Genomic DNA, 14,540 nt, shown 5'->3' with positions numbered 1-14,540 from the left:
ATGTGTATATTTTAGGAACAGCAAAATGTCAGGACTTCAAGCCCATCATTTGAGAGTGAGCTCCCATTTGGCTAATTCCACTGTGTCCTGTTGAGTCTCAGGTTGGTAAAGCACTGCAAGCACAGAGCCCGTTAACATTTACTTCCTCTTAGGATACGGGGCACAGGTAGCGACTTGAGTGATGGCTCCTGAAAAGATATCTCCATGCCCTAATCCATTGAATCTGTGAACGCAACCTTACTTGGAAAAAGAGCCTTTGTGTATGTGATTAAGTTAAAGACCACGAGAGGCTATCATCTGGATTATCTAGGTGGGCCATAAATCTAATGACAAACATCCTTATCGAGGCAGAATAGGAGAAGACACAGAGAGGAGGAAACATGACCATGGCGGCAGCGCTGGGAGTGATGCGGCCGCCAGGTAAGGAATGCTGACAGCTACCAGAAGCTGGAAGAGGCCAGGGAGGAGTCTCCCCTAGATCCTCCAGAGGGGATGTGGCCTGGCTGATAGCTTAATTTGCAACGTCTGGCATCCAGAACTGTGAGAGAATAAGTTTCTCTTTTTTTCAACTACCCAGTTTGTGGTAATTTGTTACAATAGCCTCAGGAAACAAATATAGTACCCAAAATACGTTCATGCAACCCATCCCACGGCCCCTGTGGAGAAGCACATCAGAGCTTTCCCCACCTTCCTGTGATCTTGCCAGAGAATAAAGGGCTGAGGGACTGTGCTGACTCCTGATAGACAAGGTGGTGTGCCAGGATGACAGAGGCACAGAACTAGCCAAGAACCGCTCTCGTATTGGATTCATTTGGCGGGACTACTTATTCCACCTGCTTGGGGTAAAAACAGGAAGATGTTTTCAGTGATTTGCCTCCATTTGCCACAGAACGTTACTCATCCAGTTCCAGCTGATTTGAGTCATCTCAAGATGAAATAACTGGATACTTGTCAATAGTAGGGAATATGAATAATTTTCACTTCTCAGAAACTTTTGATTTTTAGGGCACTTTAAATAGGCAGATCAATTTGCTCTCTCGAATCTCACAATAACTCTGTGAAGCAGGTCAGACAGGTATGGTTATGAATCCTTTTAAGCTGTGCAACTTAAAGCTAACGAACAACACCAGATTGAAGGATAATTTTTCCTCATCCAGTGTCCTGCTTAACTGGCTTACTCACTCTGTAGGGAATGACTGACTGATTCAACAGAGAGTTCACAAAATGAAACCACATATACCTGGAAATGTCCTTGTATGAGAATGGGGGAAAAAAGTTTTAAATAGGAAAAATAGAGATACACCCTACCACACGCTGAAACACACGTATATTATACATCTATTCTGCCTAGAATATAATAAAGATTGCATTTCACATTGGTGGTAAAGAGGTAGACCACTCGATAAATAGTATAGTCTTCATATGGAAAAAATTAAATTGTTTATCTACTTTAAACAGATACAAAAAATAATTAATAGATTAGATATTTAATTGCAAATATATATGTATACATATATATATACAATAGAAAAAATATAGGAAATGTATTTGAATGACTTGGGAGTGGAGAAGGCCTTTCTGTGCATAAAATGAACTTAACAGCTGTAAAGAAAAATAGACAAATTTGGTTATAAAAATTAAAAATGATGCGGTCAAAGATGCTAAAATAAATTTAACAGAAAAACAAAACAATATACAGTGGTAAATATTTGCAAAATGTGTGCTATTTATTGATTTATCCAGCGAAAAGTTTCGGAGCACCAGATATGCACCAGACACTGCAGTCAGCGTTAGGCACTAAACCCTGAATAAGACAAGCAGTCATCATGACCTCATGGACCTTGCGATCTAGCCCGCATTGACCAAGTACTTTTGAGTATAATGGGTATTATAAAGGTCAAGCTGGATGCCATGGGAAAGTGTGATGTGGATAAGTCTTGATAGGCAAGAGTTTGCATCTCTAAACAACTGACAGAAATCAATGAGAAAAATATTAACTTAGAAAAGTTGAAAAAATATATGTACTGAAAATTCCCAAATGAAGAAATAATAGTTCACCAATAAACACAGGAAAATATTTTATCCTTATGAACAAAGCTATTCAAATCAGAATGACATGTAATGTTTTACCTATCAGATTATTAAAGAATCAAATGAGTTACAATAGAAACTGCAGGTGATGAGAGGTAGGAACCTGGGCTTTCTCTCATTCTTTGTAGGAGTGTAAATTGTAGAAAATCAAATAATGCCTATCAAGATTTACAATTTAAAAATCGATTTCTCTATTCAAAGTGTTGTGGACTGAATGTTTGTGTTCCACCCCACAGCAAATTAACATATTGAAGTCCAACCCCTCAATGCGATGGTATTTGGACACGCATCTTTGGAAGGTAATTAACGAGGGATGAGGTCAGGAGAGTTGAGGCTTGCATGATGAAATTATTGCTCTTATAGGAAGAGATACCAGAGATTTTTTTTCTTTTTCTCCCTCTCCCTCCACTCTATCTTTCCCTGCCATGTGAGGACATACCCAGAAGTCCCATCTGCAATCTAGGACGAGAGTACTCACCAAATCGGCAGACACCTTGATCTTAGGCTTTCGGCCACCCAAACTGTGAGAAATACATTCCTGTTGGTTAAGCCACCCAGTCTTTGGTCTTTTGCTATCACAGCCTGATCAGACTAAGACATTGTGTGTGTGTGTGTGTGTGTGTGTGTGTGTGTGTGTGTGTGTGTGTGTGTATGATTTAAAAGCAAGTAACAGGAGAAGTAAGAAAAAAATGTAAGGACTGCAGTATCAGTCAGAACGTTATATTGGGGACTGACAAACTCTACAGCCCATTGCCATATCAAGCCCACTGCCTGTTTTGGAAATAGAAAATATTGGAGCAGAGCCATACTCATTTGTTTATGTATTGTTTCTGGCTGTTTTTATGCTACAGCAATATATTTGAGCAACTGCAACAGAGACTGAATGGGCTGCAAAGCCTAAAATATTTCTTATCTCTTCATTTGTTGACAGTTTGCCAATGCTTCTATTGAGATTAAAACCATAAACAATTTAAATATTCATTAATTATGTTTAATTAAAATTATTTTATATTCTCAATGTGGAGTATTATGCAGCAATTGGTAGGGTCTTACATATAGACATGTAAATATGGCTTAAGATATTTTGTTAAATGAGAGTTATGGGTCAATATGTGTAGCGTAATTCATTTATGTAAACAATATGTATAAAGAGAGATACATACATATGTATGCTACCATTTATAAAGTGCTAAAGTACTGCCCTAAGCACATAATTTGTCTTATTATATGATTTATTCCATATAACAATCATATGTGTTAGGTAATATTATTTACTATTTTGCAGAGAAGAAATTGAGGGTTAAAAGACTAATTTGTCTAGTCACATAGCTAGTAAGTGACAAAGTCAGAATGTGAATTCACACTTTTCACCACTGTACTGTACATAAATGTTCAAAAAGGGTAAACACAAACAGTTTTTACTTGGGGAGTAAGGAACGGAATAGAAATGGAATTATAAGAGTCTTTAATTTTCTGATATTGTTTATTGTGTTTACTGGTAATACATGATTGTTGTTAAAGATTCAAAGGTGCTTCCATTTTGGAAAAAAAAAGAATATACAAAATAATTTAATGAACTTTGTCTGTCTATAAGTCAATGTTACTGTCAGTAAATTTTGATACTGTCACATTAATGCCAAATACATTGAAACCTGTCATTTAGGATCATTTTCTAATCATTTTAATTAAGAATGAAGAAATAATAGTTCACCAACAAACATATGAAAAAGATGTTTATCAGAAAACCCATTCAGTTTATAAATGAAGGAAAGAAAGCTTTAACATCAATTATTTTTTAGGAAACTTGCAAAACAGGGAAAACTAGAATGTCAAAATCTGGGGTAACCACCATGGATTCTCTAAGTTTGCATTATTCAAAGGGATATAATTTTCCTGCCATATAATTTGACAGGCATAGTTGTGGCCTGGTAGAAATAGGTTTATGCTGGCAATAAGGTTGAATTAAATTAATGATCCGGCTATAAATTTTGGCCCTGTTCTTTTACTAGCTAGGTCATTAAATAACAAATAAATTATTTAGTCTCTTGAAATTTTACTTTATATTTAAAATGGGGATGTTGGTCCCTAAATTTCTGGGTCTACATACATTAAAGCCTCTAATACATCCAGCACATTGCCAATTATTTGCCATTTATTAAGCATCACTTAGTAGGTGCTTAATAAACACTGGCTGTATCTACAGAGATAGAATTTAGACTGTCAAGTAGCAAGTTAAATTGGTCAACCCAGATATTTCTGTCCTCAGCTCTACTAGTCCAGAAGGAAAGTGGTTTTCTCCCACTCACTAGCACAAGCTGGCAACAGCACCATCCGGACTCAATGCTCATCACTATGGTAACAACCGTGGTCTCCCTGCTTCCTGCTCAGTGTTTATTCTTCCATTTTCTCCCCACCCCCCTCAGAGCCAGACTCAGCCTGTGGCTCCTACTCAGAAGTTTTTCTGAAAAGAATAGACAAATTATAGAAAATGGTAATTGGATATAATCTCTTTTTCCCTCAAAGTAAGATACCAGTATGATCCACTTTTTTTTTTTTGGTAAAAGGAGCATAACTAAATATAGTACTTCCATTCTTGTAACAACACATGATTCCTGTGTTTGATAGAGATAGAAACAGGAGGCATGCTTATTGATACTCACTTAATCCTCATGAATTTGCTCTCTAATCTTTAGAGCCCTACTGCCTAGGGGCATCCCATGGAGGGGATTATGGGAGCAAAGACACAGATATAGGAATGCAGTTGGTGGATCTGAAGGTCCATGGGTCCGCTGGCTTTGTAGGAAGAGTAGGTTGACACGGTTGAGGAGGAGGAAGTAAGCCTGGAGTGCTAGATTGGGCCAAGTTGTGAGATAATTGATACTGTTAATCTTGTCCCTTTCCTAGGAAAAATCATCTCTCTTCATTATACCAAATTTCACTGTCAGGATCACTTAGGTCCTGCGTTCCTTATGTTTCTATGATTGTAGCATCTGCAAGAGAACCAAATATATGTAAACTCAATGATACTTGATCTTAAGCAGTTTGCCATCTATGGCCCTTGATGCAACTGTTATACTTGTATAACTTATTTTATTAGCTTCCGGTTTTCCAAAAGCAGGCCTATCTAGATAATTATTTTTACAGGAATAATATTTTTGCAAATGTTAAGTTGATATTTTTCATTTTCAGAAATCACATTGCTATGCAGCTCTGCACTTATTAAATCACTGGACTTCATTTCATGGGAGGTTGGAACAGAGAAGTCGTTTCTTGGCCATCAATAGAAAACCATATTTTAAAAAATTCACAGTGAGAACATAATATTGAAATCCAGGCTTTGTTGAGAGGGGAAAAATATTGTTTAAATTTGCCAAAATTTCATTTACAAATCAAATGCTAAGCCTAGGGAATCTGGATCATTGAATTTTACTATAAGCCATTATGTAGAGAAGACCGATATATGCTGCAAGGGATATTTCTATCTAAGAATAGGGAAAGCCCCTTATATTTCTGAGAGGAGATGGTTGGGAGGAGTAAAGAGAAGAAAGACAAGCCATCAGACATGATTATGCCAGCTCTCTTGTCCCCTTGGGGTAGTAGTTTCTTGGAAGATGTGGTAGAAACATGGTGCAGGACAGCAGGTGTATCCCAGCCTGTGCTTCAGAGCATCCCACAGTTGGCGTGGCACTGCATCTAACATGGTGCCAGACTGGATGGCAGAAATGGCTGAGTGGGCTGTCTAGAGGGCTGAGCTTTAGATATCACCTCATTTCTTCGTATCCTCCAATATTCTGTATCCTTGACATGAATGGGAAATGGAAGAAGCAGTAGACCAGAAGAGGACTAAGGTTAGAAAGAAGAGGTCATGAATGTAGCTATGACTTCAGCAGGGATGCCAGCATAGCATTTGAGGGAACCAGGTGGGACAAACCACACCTCTGTGGGCACCACCACTGTTTCCTGGGCACCAGACCAAGCTACAACGTGTCAGAGACCAGCAAGGACTCAGAGGCAGTGTCTCTCCCTAAGGACAATTCATTTATTGTTTGTGTGATACATAACCATACCTGTATGTCCAGGTGCCAATTTGGAAAGTACGAGAGGAAGGGAATACTTAGAAGGAGCTTAAACTTTGAACTATCCAAAACTGAGGTATCTTTAAATAGCAAGTAGAGAATAAATAAAAGTTATATTTTCACTCTGAGTGTGTAACTTTTGAACCATAAACATCAACATTCTTAACCACATGGAGAACTTCCTGGAGGCCTTCTGAGGGAGTACACATATGTTTAGCCAAGTAACAGAGAAAACTTACCAACTCCTAATGGTAGACCTAATAATATGATAGAATTAGAATCAGAATCATAGAATCTCATAGTGATGGGAATCTTTCAGTCCAACCATTTGAGTAACCTGAACCAGAGAAAAAACAAGACTACCATGTCCAGCCAGCAGAACGCTATAATATGGTATGATGACTGGAATCCTTGTTAACAAATTCCAGCACCCACTGAGTATGGATTTCAAATAAAATTATATTCATTGAGCACTTTGTAAGGCACCATGCATTCTCTAAATGAGCGGTAAACAGTTGTGATAGACTAGAACAGAAGAGAGGGTTAAAATTGCAAGAGACCTTAGAGGTTGTATATTTTAATGTTTGTTTTGATCATCTGCATCAGAATCAGCTTAAATGTGTGAACATGCAGATTCCTGGACCCTAGTCTTTTTGAACTGAATCACAAATCTCTAGTGATAGACTCTGGATGTGTTTTTATTTTTTATGTATTTTTTTTTTAAACCAGTAATTTTTATTATGTAGTCATTTCCAAAGTTGACAAAGAAACAGATTAACTATCCCAATTATTTGTATTGACTGCAGAAAATGTTCACAACCATGTTGTAGAAATTGTTTTTTACTAAATAGTATAGTTGTACTAAATATTTGGGATAGACACATCATGTTTAAATATTTTAATATTAATATTTTCTAGAGTTATTCTACAGCCGGCGTTCACCTACCCATTTATGTTTATGCTCATTTTTATGTCAGCATTGCATTGAACAAACAAGGGACAATCAAAACAATTTTTTTTGACAACTGCTGCAAGCACAACCACTCTGAGGGCAAGTTCTTCTCTGTCCCAGATGAAATGAGGGGCAGGTGCCATTGACTTTCCTGGTTACTCTTTTTTTTTTTTTTTTTTTTTATTATACTTTAGGTTTTAGGGTACATGTGCACAATGTGCAGGTTTGTTACATATGTATCAATGTGCCATGTTGATTTCCTGCACCCATTAGCTCGTCATTTAGCATTAGGTATATTTCCTAATGCTGTCCCCGCCCCCTCCACCCCCCACCCCACAACAGTCCCCGGAGTGTGATGTTCCCCTTCCTGTGTCCATGAGTTCTCATTGTTCAATTCCCACCTATGAGTGAGAACATGCGGTGTTTGGTTTTTTGTCCTTGCGATAGTTTACTGAGAATGATGTTTTCCAGTTTCATCCATGTCCCTACAAAGGACACGAACTCATCATTTTTTATGGCTGCATAGTATTCCATGGTGTATATGTGCCACATTTTCTTAATCCAGTCTATTGTTGTTGGACATTTGGGTTGGTTCCAAGTCTTTGCTATTGTGAATAGTGCCGCAATAAACATACGTGTGCATGTGTCTTTATAGCAGCCTGGTTACTCTTAGAAAATAAAATATCCTCTAGATACTTTAATCTCCAGAGTAATCTCAGTTTAGTAACCTGGATGTCCAGCCAAAACTCCAAATTTTTTCCAAAGTTGAAGTTTCTTTCCTCCTCCAGCATTGGCCTGTCAGGGCCCAAGGTGGAAAAGCAAGCAGGAAGTGATTGGCTTCATGACTCTGTCACTTCTCCCCTGCCCTCCTCCCCAGCCCCCTGACAAGGTAAGAGGACGGGAGGGGAGGCAAGAAGGTGGGAGGAAGCCTTATTGACTCACATCAATCTATGATCGACATTTGCAGTTGATTTTGTCCTGGAGCATTTTCATAGGTTCTTTGGGGACATCCATTGCTGGAAGTCTCCCTCGATGTGGGCATGTGCTTCTGCTAATCACTTTGCCTGTATCTCACAGCCCCCTGGGTATATTGTGGTACACCTCCATTTTTAAATGCCATAGCTTCCTAAGATATAGCTCATTTTTCCTTTGAGCACCTGGTAGGCGTCCAGCCCTAGCCATAAAATTAACCTTTAGATTTTTCAGGCACTAGTCACATACCAGTCTGGTATCAGAGGTCATATCACAGGTTCTCCTGGTGGTTGATTTTGAAGTCTCCTCACTAGATTTAAAATCAGAAGAAGGCAACATTCATCCCTTTCCCAATCAGGAGTGGAGAGTGCAGGAAGAGTTGAGACTCAGCACTATACCAATTATTCCTAAATAATTTTTTTCTCTAACTGCAATTTTCCAAGCATTTAATTTCATTTTCTATTCTTTTTTTGAGAGAGGCTAAGGGTTGCAAAACCAGATTTAGACGACATCCATTACACTTTCTCCATAAATAGCCTTGTATATCATTTTGGAACCTGGAAGCAGTTGTTTCTACCTATTGCCTTGGGACCTCAGCCTAAACTGAGACCAAATCTCATTTTACCTTCCTGTTGCATTCAGATGGAGATGGATCTGTACAACTAGATGGAAATGGTGTCTACTTACCTTCTGAGCTCTCACCTATCTCTGCAATTTCCTTATGTTTGGGACTTTCTCTTCTCTCCTCCCCTTCTACCTGATAAGGGCCTCCACTTTCTGTGAAGTCACCCCCATAGCATCTATTTCATGTCATCACTCATTCTTCTATTTTGCAGCTCTTTCCAATTTAATATTTCCTTGCTTCATATCCCTCCACCCTCAAACTTAGGGATTTTTAACTTCTGTGTGTGCTGTCAATTCAATGCAAGATTCCTGTTTAAAAAAAAGGTAAGGACTATAGTTCTTAGAAAGAGATGTTAGGGAAATTTTTTCAATATCCTGGGGCCTTGGTCCCCTTGGTACCTCATCATCCAGGCCCCTGCAGATTCCTGCTTTCTTCAAGGGAACTCTCCCTGCTTGCAGAGACAGAGGAGACCCTTTTGTTTGTTGCCTACATAAGTGTGGTATCAGTCATTGGAAGGAAGCACGTTGTGAATTCTATTTGCCAGTTGTATTTCAGTTTCTATGTAGTTACTTTGTTCCACTTCTTTACTTGCAGCAGAAGAATAAAGCAAACATTTTTAAAAATTCCTTTGATGAAACAACACAAAACAAGCATAGCCATTTATTTCGGACCAAAATTTTTTGAAGTATTTTATTTATTGTCAAAAAGAAACTAGTGGAAATAAATTAAGATGATGTAGATGCAGAGCTAAGAAGACAGTCAGATCAATACACTGAATTATATTGTTATCAATTACACATTTGGCCATGTGGTAAATGTTATAAATGCTTTCAATTTTCCTCTAGACCCCAAAAAGAACGTTTCATTAGACTAATATACATTGGAAAATAATTTGAATTTAGGAAGCTAAATATTTAGAACAATTTTGATTAGACTGCATGTTAAAGAGGGTTTATATATTCACCATTAGTAATTCCCAATCTAATATTGCCAATGAGGAAACTCTGAACAGCTGTCATCTAGAATTCTAAAATATCACTCATTGATAAATGTGCAACATAAGCACCATAGCTCAACAAAATGAAGTGCAATTTTCTCTTCAGTCAGAGAAAAGAGCAAGTTCAAGATTAGTTATGCATTAAACAGTCCATTTGGGAAGGCTAATTAGGGAGAGAGAGAAGACCTTGAAATAGAAGTCACCAGAAAAAGCTAGCAGATGAGTCTTTTTGGAGACTTAATTTGTCCTTTGTCACAGACAGAACACTTGTGAAAAGTGCATGTTGCCCTCATCCAAAGTCTGGTTATGAGGTTCAGAAGGTTTTCTGATGCCTGATGGAAAAAAACAAAACAAAACAAAACAATAGTAGCTCATGAAATTGTCTTTAGAGATGCTGAGGCCTTTTGGGCATCAGGTTTCCAAAATGATATAATAGGTGTGCAAACTCAATTCCAAAAAAAAAGACATGGGCACAAGATTTTGGCTTGTTCTCTTTTTCTCCAGTATTTTAGAAGGCCTGAAAATGAATAGAACATACTGCATTTAAGAGAGTCACATTTTTGACAGGAAATCTAGCACGTGGAAAAAAAATCTGAATTCTTTCCAATTGAAATACACTCAGATTAGTACAGCTCTCACTCCAACCAAATACCAGTGCTCCCAGAAGCTGCCCCAGTTTAATATTACATGCTATTCTTTGTAGAATACTAATCAAGGACAAGAAAGAAGTTATTCTTGTGTAAGTTGCATTTACTTTAGTATCACTGATGTGTGTCTTTCTTGAAAATCTAGACAATGTTTTTCTTAACAAAATTGATTTAGAGTTTTGTCATCCCGGTTCCTCAATATTATCTCATACAAGCTAAATGAAACAAAAACTTCTGGAGGAGAAGGGTAAGAGTGTTGGTTGTCCATTATTGGAAGGGGGGATCCCAGAATTAGTGATAATTATATGAAATATCTCTGAGCAGGTTGTCCTAGATCTGTCTTTACTAAGGAATGCAACAAATGCCCTTAAGAAAAGACCAGAATCATAAGTTAAAGTGTTTTTTCTTAGAGCCTTTTTTTCTGAGCAGTAAGCAGTTTAGCCTTGAAGCAAGATAGGCCAAAAGCTGTGCTCTTAAACTCTATCAGTGTCAAGAACTCTCAGATGATCTATTAAAATCCAAGGCCATGTACATTCTCTTAAGAAAATCTGGTTTTTAAACTAAAAAAAAAAAAATCTAGTTCTCTTTTTCATTTGCAAGTAGCACGGCTAAGGAAGGCCATTCTGATGATTTCAAAATGAGGCTTAGTGAATTGTTGTACTTGCCCACTCTTCTGAGCTCAGGTTAGGCAGCGTCTAGAAGCTATGAGAACTGCTCTGGAGGTCATGCTACTCACTGCTCTTTAACCCTCTCCTCAAGTCTTTCTTCCCTTACAAACGGAGATCTCTTGGTCGCATAGGAGAAAAATATCCTGTTGACCTGAGTGTGTGTGTGTGTGTGTGTGTGTGTGTGTGTGTGTGTGTGTGTGTGCTGTAAGTATACACTTCTTGTAAAAAAGTTCCAAATCTCTACAGTCTACAATCTCAACCATGGAAATCATCTCGTCCATCTTTTATTCCCACAACAAGGGATAATATCCAAAACATTTAACAACTAATATGGCTTCTTCACAGGTTATCCAAATGGCACCGGCAATAGTGCTGGAGTAGAGACCTGAAGGCCCCATTTGTGTCTCTGGTTGGAGGGTAATGGAGAGGCGTGGATAGATGGTCATGGGAAATATTGGGTGGGCTCCAGAAGTGGTTATCCACCTACTTGTAGTAAAGTATTTTAATATTTTAATGATCAATACAGCTGTTAGCACTGTGTGCTGCCTGGATAGAACCCCTGTTCACAGCACTATGAGGTGGAGATTATAACCTCTGTTTTATAGCTGCGGGAACTAAGGCTCAAGGAGATTAAGTAATTTTTCTATGGTTACTCAACCAGAAGGAAACACGGAGAAAGGGAAACCTGAAGGGTAAGCCAGGCTTATAAGATGACCAAGCACAGGCTTTTCCTGCTCCTCTATGCAGCACCTGTTAACCAGGCCCACATTTATCCAGCTCCTCAGTATCTGGTCTGTTAAATCAAGTTTAGAAATAACCTTTGACCTTCTCTCATTCTGTGAGGTTGGCCTGGCTGTAAAAGTCGGCAAGAAGAATATAGAAGTGGGTGCACCTCTAGAAAGTAAAGGTTGTTACTGCTTTACCCACTCCCCTCCAAGCTTCAGGAGACCCTGGCTGTTTTCAGGCCGTACAAAACTCCTTCAATGGCTCCTCTGCTGAATGACATGGAAGTCTGTGAGACCATCTTTTCTGAGATTGCTTTGGCAACAGGAAGTTGAAATATGCTCTCTAGAAAGGATTTTTTCCTTTTTCCTTTCCTTTCCAAAGATCAATAAAGTACACAAAGGAAATACATTTTCTTTATTTTAAAAATATCTCTACATTTTAAAAAATTCGGGGTTGACTGTAAAATTAAGTAATACTCATTGTAAGCAAGTGTGAAAAAAACTGGTTTGCAAATTACTTAATAAAATTAGTTACACTCCTACTACCTGTTATTTTATTATATTTATTGACATACATACTCCTGGAATCATACTTTTCAGCATTTTAAAGTTTTTTTAATTATTAGTTTTTAAAAGTCACTTTGAAATAATTTTATGAGTTTTTTCCTTTTTTATTACATTATCTTTGAACTTTTTTTAATTATTCCTTTATCATTGAATATTGAGGATATTTCTATTTTTTCCTCATTATACATAAGGCTTCATTCAAATCCTAATATCATGAATCTCTTACTTATCACAGACTGTTTCCTTAGGTAAAAATCCTAAAAATTGAGATTATAGGAACAAGAGAATTAATATATTGCACAGTTACTTTCCAGAAAGACAGTGCCAATCTGCACTTCCACCATAGTATATTAAAGCACCTGTTCCACCTCATTCTGGGCAACAATGATAATTTCCGAAGAACTTTCCAAACTGAAAGATGAAAGATAGTATCTTTTTTTTAAAAAAAAGTTCAGATTTTTTTTATTTTTTATTTTTTTTAGAGTCTCACTCTGTCACCAGGCTGGAGTGCAGTGGCACGATCTCGGCTCACTGCAAGTTCTGCCTCCCAGGTTCAAGCTATTCTCCTGTCCCAGCCTCCCAAGTAGCTGGGACTACAGGCGCATGCCACCACTCCCAGCTAAGTTTTGTATTTTTAGTAGAGACGAGGTTTCACCGTGTTGGCCAGGGTTGTCTCGATCTCTTGACCTCGTGATCCACCCACCTTGGCCTCCCAAAGTGCTGGGATTACAGATATGAGCCACCATGTCTGGCCAAAATTTCAGATTTTTAAAGCACTAACTATAGCCAGTTTACTGGGCTTAGTATTTTTAACCTGTTATTTCCCTTTAATATTGACTAAACCCAATGGAATAATTATTGTTTCTATTCTAGAGATGAGGACTTTAGGCAGAGAAGGAGTGCTTGGCCTGAGGGCATACCTGCAATAAGGGTCAGTGTCAAGGTTGCACTGGGGCGCTTTCAGGGCTGGTTCTCTCAACCTCTCTGCTGTGCTGCTTTGCTCTGCACTACTGTGATCTGGTGAAGAGCAACACATTTTTAACATTCACTTTTCCCCCAATTACAAAAGTATTATAAGGCCATTGAAAAAGAGTGGATATCCAGAAAAGCCTAGAAAAGCAAAAATCAACCTATCCAGAATCAACTACATGTATTACACATATTTGTATACTATCTAATTTCTCTCTCTCTGTGTACTCTGTGTATACATATATGTGTGTTTGTGTGTGTGTGTGTGTGTGTGTGTGTGTGTATATATATATATATATATATATATACAGTTGATTCTTGAACAATGCAGGGTTTAGGACATCAACCCCCTCCATAGTCGAAAAATCTGTGTGTAAGTCTTTATTCCCCCAAAATATAACTACTAACAGCCTACTGTTGACCAGAAGCCTTATTGATAACATAAGCAGATTAACACATATTTTCTAGGTTATATATGTTAGATATTGTATTCTTACAATAAAACAAGATAGAGAAAAGAAAATATTATTAAGAAAGTCATTAAAAAGAGAAACTATATTCTCCATTCATTAAATGGAAGTGGATTGTCATGAACATCTTCATCCTCATCATCTTCACGTTGAGTAAGCTGAGAAAAAGGAGGAAGAGGAGGGATTGGTCTTGCTCTCTTGGGGTGGTGAAAGTGAAAGAAAAACCACATATAAGTTGCATATAAGTGGATCGTATAGTTCAAATCTGTGTTGTTCAAGGGTCAACTGTATGTGTATTATGGATATTATCACATTGTTTAAGTTGCTTGATGACCTGCGGTATATGTCATTCAATAGTCTTGTACAAAATGACTTTAAATGGATACTTAGTGTATTAGTCCATTTTCATACTGCTGATAAAGACATACCCAAGACTGAGTAATTTATACCGGAAAAAGTGTGTAATGGATTTACAGTTCCATGTGGCTGGGGAAGCCTCACAATCATGGCAGCAGGCAAAGAGGAGGAGCAAGTCATGTCTTACATGGATGGCAGGAGGCAAGGAGGGAGCTTGTGCAGGGAAACTCCCATTTTACCATCAGATCTTGTGAGACTCATTCACTGTCATGAGAACAGCACAAGAAAGACCCACCCCCATAATTTAATCACCCCCCACTGGGTTCCTCCCGTGACATGTGGGAATTGTGGGAGCTATAATTCAAGATGAGATTTGGGTGGGGACACAGCCATCCATATCACATAGCATTTTATTAAGTGGAAC

This window comes from Hylobates moloch, unplaced genomic scaffold (assembly GCF_009828535.3).
Source record: "Hylobates moloch isolate HMO894 unplaced genomic scaffold, HMol_V3 SCAFFOLD_6, whole genome shotgun sequence".
NCBI classification, from domain to species: Eukaryota; Metazoa; Chordata; class Mammalia; order Primates; family Hylobatidae; genus Hylobates; species Hylobates moloch.
This window is presented reverse-complemented; position numbering follows the sequence as displayed.